We start from the raw sequence: 5,996 nt of genomic DNA, 5'->3' as shown, positions 1-5,996 counted from the left end.
GCTAAATCCTCATCATCAAATGTTTTATCATTATGAGCTAGACTCTTAACAATTATGCTAAAGTCACTCAAATTCCCCTCAACTTCCTTCCCCGAGTCCATCTTAAAACTAAACAACTTCTCCAATAGGTATATTTTGTTAGGTAAGGTTTTAGTTAAGAACAGGGCATCTAAAGCAATCCACAAAGCTCTAGCAGTTTTAGCACTATCAACTTGTCTCACAATATTGTCAGATAGATGCAAAATTATATAACTGTAAGCAATTTCATTTATGTCTTCAACTTCAGTTGTTTTAGCTTTTAACTCATCAGAAAATGTAGCGGGATCATCAAGAGCTTTAGCAACTCTCTGTTGGACCAAAATGGCCCTCATTTTCTGTTTTCATATCGAGTAATCCCCCTTTCCATCGAATTACGTTAATTCGACCCTCGAACCTATTATAGATTCTATAAAAGAATGGCCTGTACTCGTGGACACAACAAAAAAGGTTTTGAAAAATTCTTTTCCAGATGATCAATATAAAACTGAGTACCGAGTTTAAAAACAATTTTTAGAAATGAAGCACAACAGTGAAATAATCCGTTCACAAAACACAGGTATATAAAGCAGGTAAATATGCTTCCAGGTTACAAATTAATCACAAGAATTCAATCAACAGAATTCACAAATAAGCAACCAAGCAATAACCATGCATAAACCGGTTAGGATACCAAACCTAACCTAACGGAGAGTTTGGAATAATCTTACCAAAATACTGTTGACAAACAGTAAATATACCACCAAGTTTCTGAACCAAATTTCCGTAGACGTCAAGCTAGGGGCAAAATCGTCCAACTTTTTCTGTAAAATCTGAAACAGAAAACAAACGACATCAGTGCGTTCAGGACATCAAAATAAGTAAACTGCCCGAAAAAAGCTCGTCGGAGGTCCGGCCACGCGCCGCCGCACACACTGCCGTCGGTCACGCGCCCCACCACAGGGTGCGCCTCCTCCTGCTAGTCATGGTTCCATGGTCCATTTCACTGGAAAGTTAATAGTTTGGCCGAAAATCAAGTTTTCAGATTCGGTCAGAAAGTGGCAATGGCGATTCCTTGCTGGTTTTTGATCGATTTTGGACTAATATCACTCCTCCTAGCTCTGATACCAGTTTGTTGGGGATCCTAGGAGTTCAATCAACCAAAACATCAACCAATAGACAAGATTCAAGGCAAAACAATGAAAAAGGGAATGGAAAAATACAACCTGTGTTCGGCCGGAAATTTGGACAGATTTTCTCCTTCCTTGCAGCAGCTTTCTTCCCTTCTAATGGCTATTTTTTAGGCTCAGGAATAGCCTTCCATGACTTGCTAATTACCTTCCAAGAGAGAGGGGAAAACCAATGAAGAACCACCACCCTTTGCTACAAATCGAGAGCTCACTTTCAGTTGGGAGGAAAAATCGAGAGCTCTCTTTCAGCTGGGAGGAAAAACCGAGAGCTCTTCTACTTAAAATGGTAGAGGGTAAGTCTACATAAGAAGGAAAGACCATGCCTCTGCCAAAAACGTGGGAAGACCTTATTGTATCAACATCAATACCATCAAGTCACAAGTTGATAGTGTTAGGTGAACCATATCCTCACAATGACAATCAGAAACAGCAGTCTCCAAATAAGTTAATCGCCAAAATATGAATCCACTATGAAAAAAATAAAATAAATAAGAAACAGTAAATCCACTACAACGTGAGCTTATAAACCAGAAGTTTCTTTCATTAATTTAATTAAAGAAGATCCCAAAACAACAAAACCATCAACTTACAATTCTAATATGCAAGTATTCCTCCCCATTCTTTCATCCTCAGCATCACCGGGAATGGCACTCTCCGCCGTTGAATTTGACTCGGTAAACTTGTTCTAGCTCAAGCTCAGGAAGATCCGAGTTATAGTCCTCCTCTTCCTTCTTGTTCTTGGGTAGGAGATCAAGGAGGAAGCTCAATTTTGAAGTTGAAAAGGAGGCTTTATGAGAATGACTAACGGTGTGGTTGGTTTGCCGTTTTCGGGCCATTTTCTGTTTTTCGTTTTCGAAAATGCAAAAAACACGTTTGGTCCGTCGTTTTTGAAAACGCATTTTCGAAAATGAGTTAAAATTCATAACTGAAAATGCAAAACGACTTTTTATCATTTTGAGCGTTGGTAAAATTTATAACTGAAAATGCAAAACGACTTTTTATCGTTTTGAGCGTTGTCAATTATAAATTGCCAAAACGCTCAAAATGCGAAAAATGGGCCATTTTCAGGGAAAACTAAAAATCGTTTTGAAAATAAAAATGGACAATGAAAATGCAAACCAACTGCTACCTAAGGAAATAGGGTTTCTCCTTTTGATAATGGATTGGGTCGGTTTGAAAAGGTTTGAACAGTAAATAGACCCAATCCATCCAAAGTTAAAATTACAAATGAGCCGACCCGACCCTTTTCCCTCTTTTTAAACCGAAATCGATTGACTCGATCAGATGAGTTGGATTTGTGGGTTTGCTGTTTATGAGCCCAGTCTTAACTAAAGGGATAAATTTTGTTACAATTAGTGATAAAATTCATTTCGATTGCTAAAAATAAATAAATAAATAAAACCAAAGACTACATATTACCGTGATCAAGACATGAGGAAAAAATTGTGGATTGAAGAAAGAGAGAAATTCGTTAATGTAATTGAGTTTTGGCAACATTTTTAAAATAAATGTTGCCAATGTTACTTTTCGCAACGTTTTTTGGATATTGCAATACATTTTATTTTTTGCAACGTTCATAAATTGTTGCAAAAATTCTAACTTTTGACATCGTTTTCTGAATTTTGTGAAAGACTATTTTGCAACGCTCTAAAAACATTGTGAAAGACTATATTTTGCAATGCTCAAAAAATGTTGCAAAATATGGCCTTTTCGCACCATTCAGAAAACGTTGCGAAAAGTAACATTAGGAACATTTTATTTTAATAATGTTACCAAAACTCAATTGCATTAATTAATTGCAACATTCACTTATTAAAATGTTACAATAAACCCCTTTAACAATACTTAACTATCGAATGTTGCCTTTTGTGTGTTGCAAATGACCATTTTTGGTGTAGTGAAAACTCATTTTCACCAAAAAAATGAAGTGTATTTTCATCTTGCTTATTTATAAAATTGTTTTGAATATATTATTACTTCTTACTCTTTAATACAATCTCATTGTGGAGGAGGTGTGTGTGTGTGTATGTGTGTGTGTGTGTGTGTGTGTGTGTACAATTGAAAATTAATGCTATACAAAGCAAGTAAGCTATATAAAGAAAATGAGAAGACGATTGTATGATTTATAGAATAGTTGTGCTTGAGTCATGAAGTTTGTTTGGAGAAAAGTTGACTTGACTGTTGGAATGGTGGTGCTTGGTTGAAGGAGCGACAATAGTTCTATTACATTCCCACAAGATGGAATCTCCATTAAAGATTCCAATCTTGGATCTCAGCAGCTAAAATCGTGAACGAAGAAGAGATTTTGTCAACACGTTAGCTAGTTAATCATTGCTTGAGACATGGGAAACCTCAAGAAGACTTTTGTTGACATAGTTCCGTACAAAATGTAAATCGATAAAAATTTGTTTCATCCGAGAATGATGCATGGGATTGACACTTAAATGAGTAGCACCAACATTATCACAAAGAAGTTTGAGAGGCTTTGTGATATGGATAACTAGTTATTGAAAGAGAGCTATGAGCTAGGCAATTTCAGAGGTTGTTGTTGCAAAGGCATGATATTATACCTCAGTGGAGGAACGTGCTACTGCACGTTGATTCAGTGTATATCAGGAGATAGTGTTCTCAAAGAAAATAACAAATGCAGATGTGGAGGTGTGATCATCAGCATTACCGACCCAGTATACATCAGAGTATGCAGTAAGTGTATTTCAGCATCCATGTAGATTAGGAGACCATGGTGCCAAGTGTTTTTAGATACTGTAGGAGTCGTTTGACAGCATTTCAATGTTGCTCTATAGGATAATGTATGAATTAGGCTAATCAACTAACACGAAAGGCAATATGTGGCTGTGTAAAGGAGAGATATTGAAGACTTCCAATTATTCGATGGAACTCAGTATTATCATTGGCTAGTGAGCCATCATCAAGGCGGAGATGAGCAGTAGTAGCCATCGAGGTACAAACTGGTTTAGCTCCTTCTAAATTTGTTCTCTAAAAGAGATCCCGAACATGTTCTTTTTGGTTTAAGAGTAACCCACTTCTGATGTGTAATACCTCAACACCTAAGAAATGTGTAACCAGCCCAAATCTTTAATGAAAAATTTTGAGCCTAATGCTTGAATGATGAACTCATTGAAGCCAGTGGAATTGCCTGTCAATATAAGATCATCAACATAGACAAGAAAATAAGCCACAATATCATCATGAGTGTAAATGAATAAGCATAAATCCGATTTGGATTGATGGAACCCCAATTTCTGGAGATAGCCACTAAGGGTGGTATACCAAGCCCTTAGGGCATGTTTTAGCCCATAGAGAGACTACCCAAGCTTACAGACATAATTGGGCTTGTTATAGTCCACGAAGCTAGTGGGTTGGACCATATAGACATCCTCATCAAGTTTACTATGAAGAAAGACATTATTAACATCCAATTGGCGAAGTGTCCATCCATGAGAGAGAGTAATGGTGAAAATAATCCAAATGGTGGCAGTTTTGACAACAGGTGAAAAAGTTTCCTTGTAATTAATGTCGAGTCTTTGATGAAAACCTTTAGCCACTAAACGGGTTTTATAACGATCAATGGACCCATCAGGATGTCGTTTCACTCGAAATATCCATTTGCATCCATTAGGTTTGATAACTAGTAAATTAGGAACAAGATCCTAAGTCCCATGGCGAACAAGAGCATTGAATTTATCACTTATGGCTTGACGCCAGTGGTAGTCCTTCAGAGTCCGCCCCACACATGTATGTTCAATAGATTGTGGCATAGGATGTTTCATGGCAGTGAACATCCATTTGGGCTTTCGAATATTATTTAAGCCTTTTGTGATCATTGTATGAGTTCGAAGAGGACCAAATGGGGCAATAGGCTCTGATAAAGTAGCTGGAGAAGTGGGGGTCATGCCAAATTGGTTGACAAGTGATAGGCCCGTAGGTGGACTAGACAGGATGGGTTCTTCTTTCAAAAGGTAAGAACTAAGTGGACTATGTGTGTTAGATTGCACTGTGGTTGGAGGGGCGAGTATGTTTTGGATCGGGCTAAATGATATTGGTAATATGGTTGACTGTTGATTAATGTGAGTGGTAGACTTGGACATGGGTTGGATAGATAGAATAATAGAGGTGTATAAGAAAACTAATTCATCAAACATGACATGGCGTGTAATGTAGACATGATTAGATGTGAAATCAAGGCATCTGTAGGCACTTTGAGAATTAGAATACTGAATACCTGATGAAGATACACGGTTTGGATTTTGGGTCAAGTTTGTGATTGTTATATAGTTTAAGCCAAGAAAAACATAAACAACCAAAGGTTTGTAGCTTTAGGTAATTGGGTAATGTCCCAAAGAGGTGAGTGAAAGGTGGTTTGTGGCCTTTTGTGGTGGGAAGGTGGTTGATAAGATAAACCGCAGTTTGAAATGCAACAATCCAATATTTTGGTGGGCATATTGTAAGGTTTGACCGATCTCAACAATGTGGCAATGTTGCCGTTAGAAAGGTCCTTAAGTTGTGAAATGTGGGAAGGTGTTGTAAATGACCTATTCCATGGGTTTGGAGATAGAGTTTGAATCCTGTAATATTTACCGCAATTGCCAGTGTATAAATTTTTAATGGGTCGACTGAATTGCTTTTCAAGGAGGACATGTAATTAGGGAAAATTTTTACTAACTTATGATTTGATATATGGGAAAGAACTAGCAATATCTTGTGATAGATCAATGAATATAACATAATATTTATGGCCCTCATGAGATAGAACATATGCCGATCCCCAAG

This window comes from Olea europaea, chromosome 11, assembly GCF_002742605.1.
Source record: "Olea europaea var. sylvestris chromosome 11, O_europaea_v1, whole genome shotgun sequence".
NCBI classification, from domain to species: Eukaryota; Viridiplantae; Streptophyta; class Magnoliopsida; order Lamiales; family Oleaceae; genus Olea; species Olea europaea.
The sequence above is the reverse complement of the archived record's forward strand: the minus strand, read 5'-3'. Positions refer to the sequence as shown.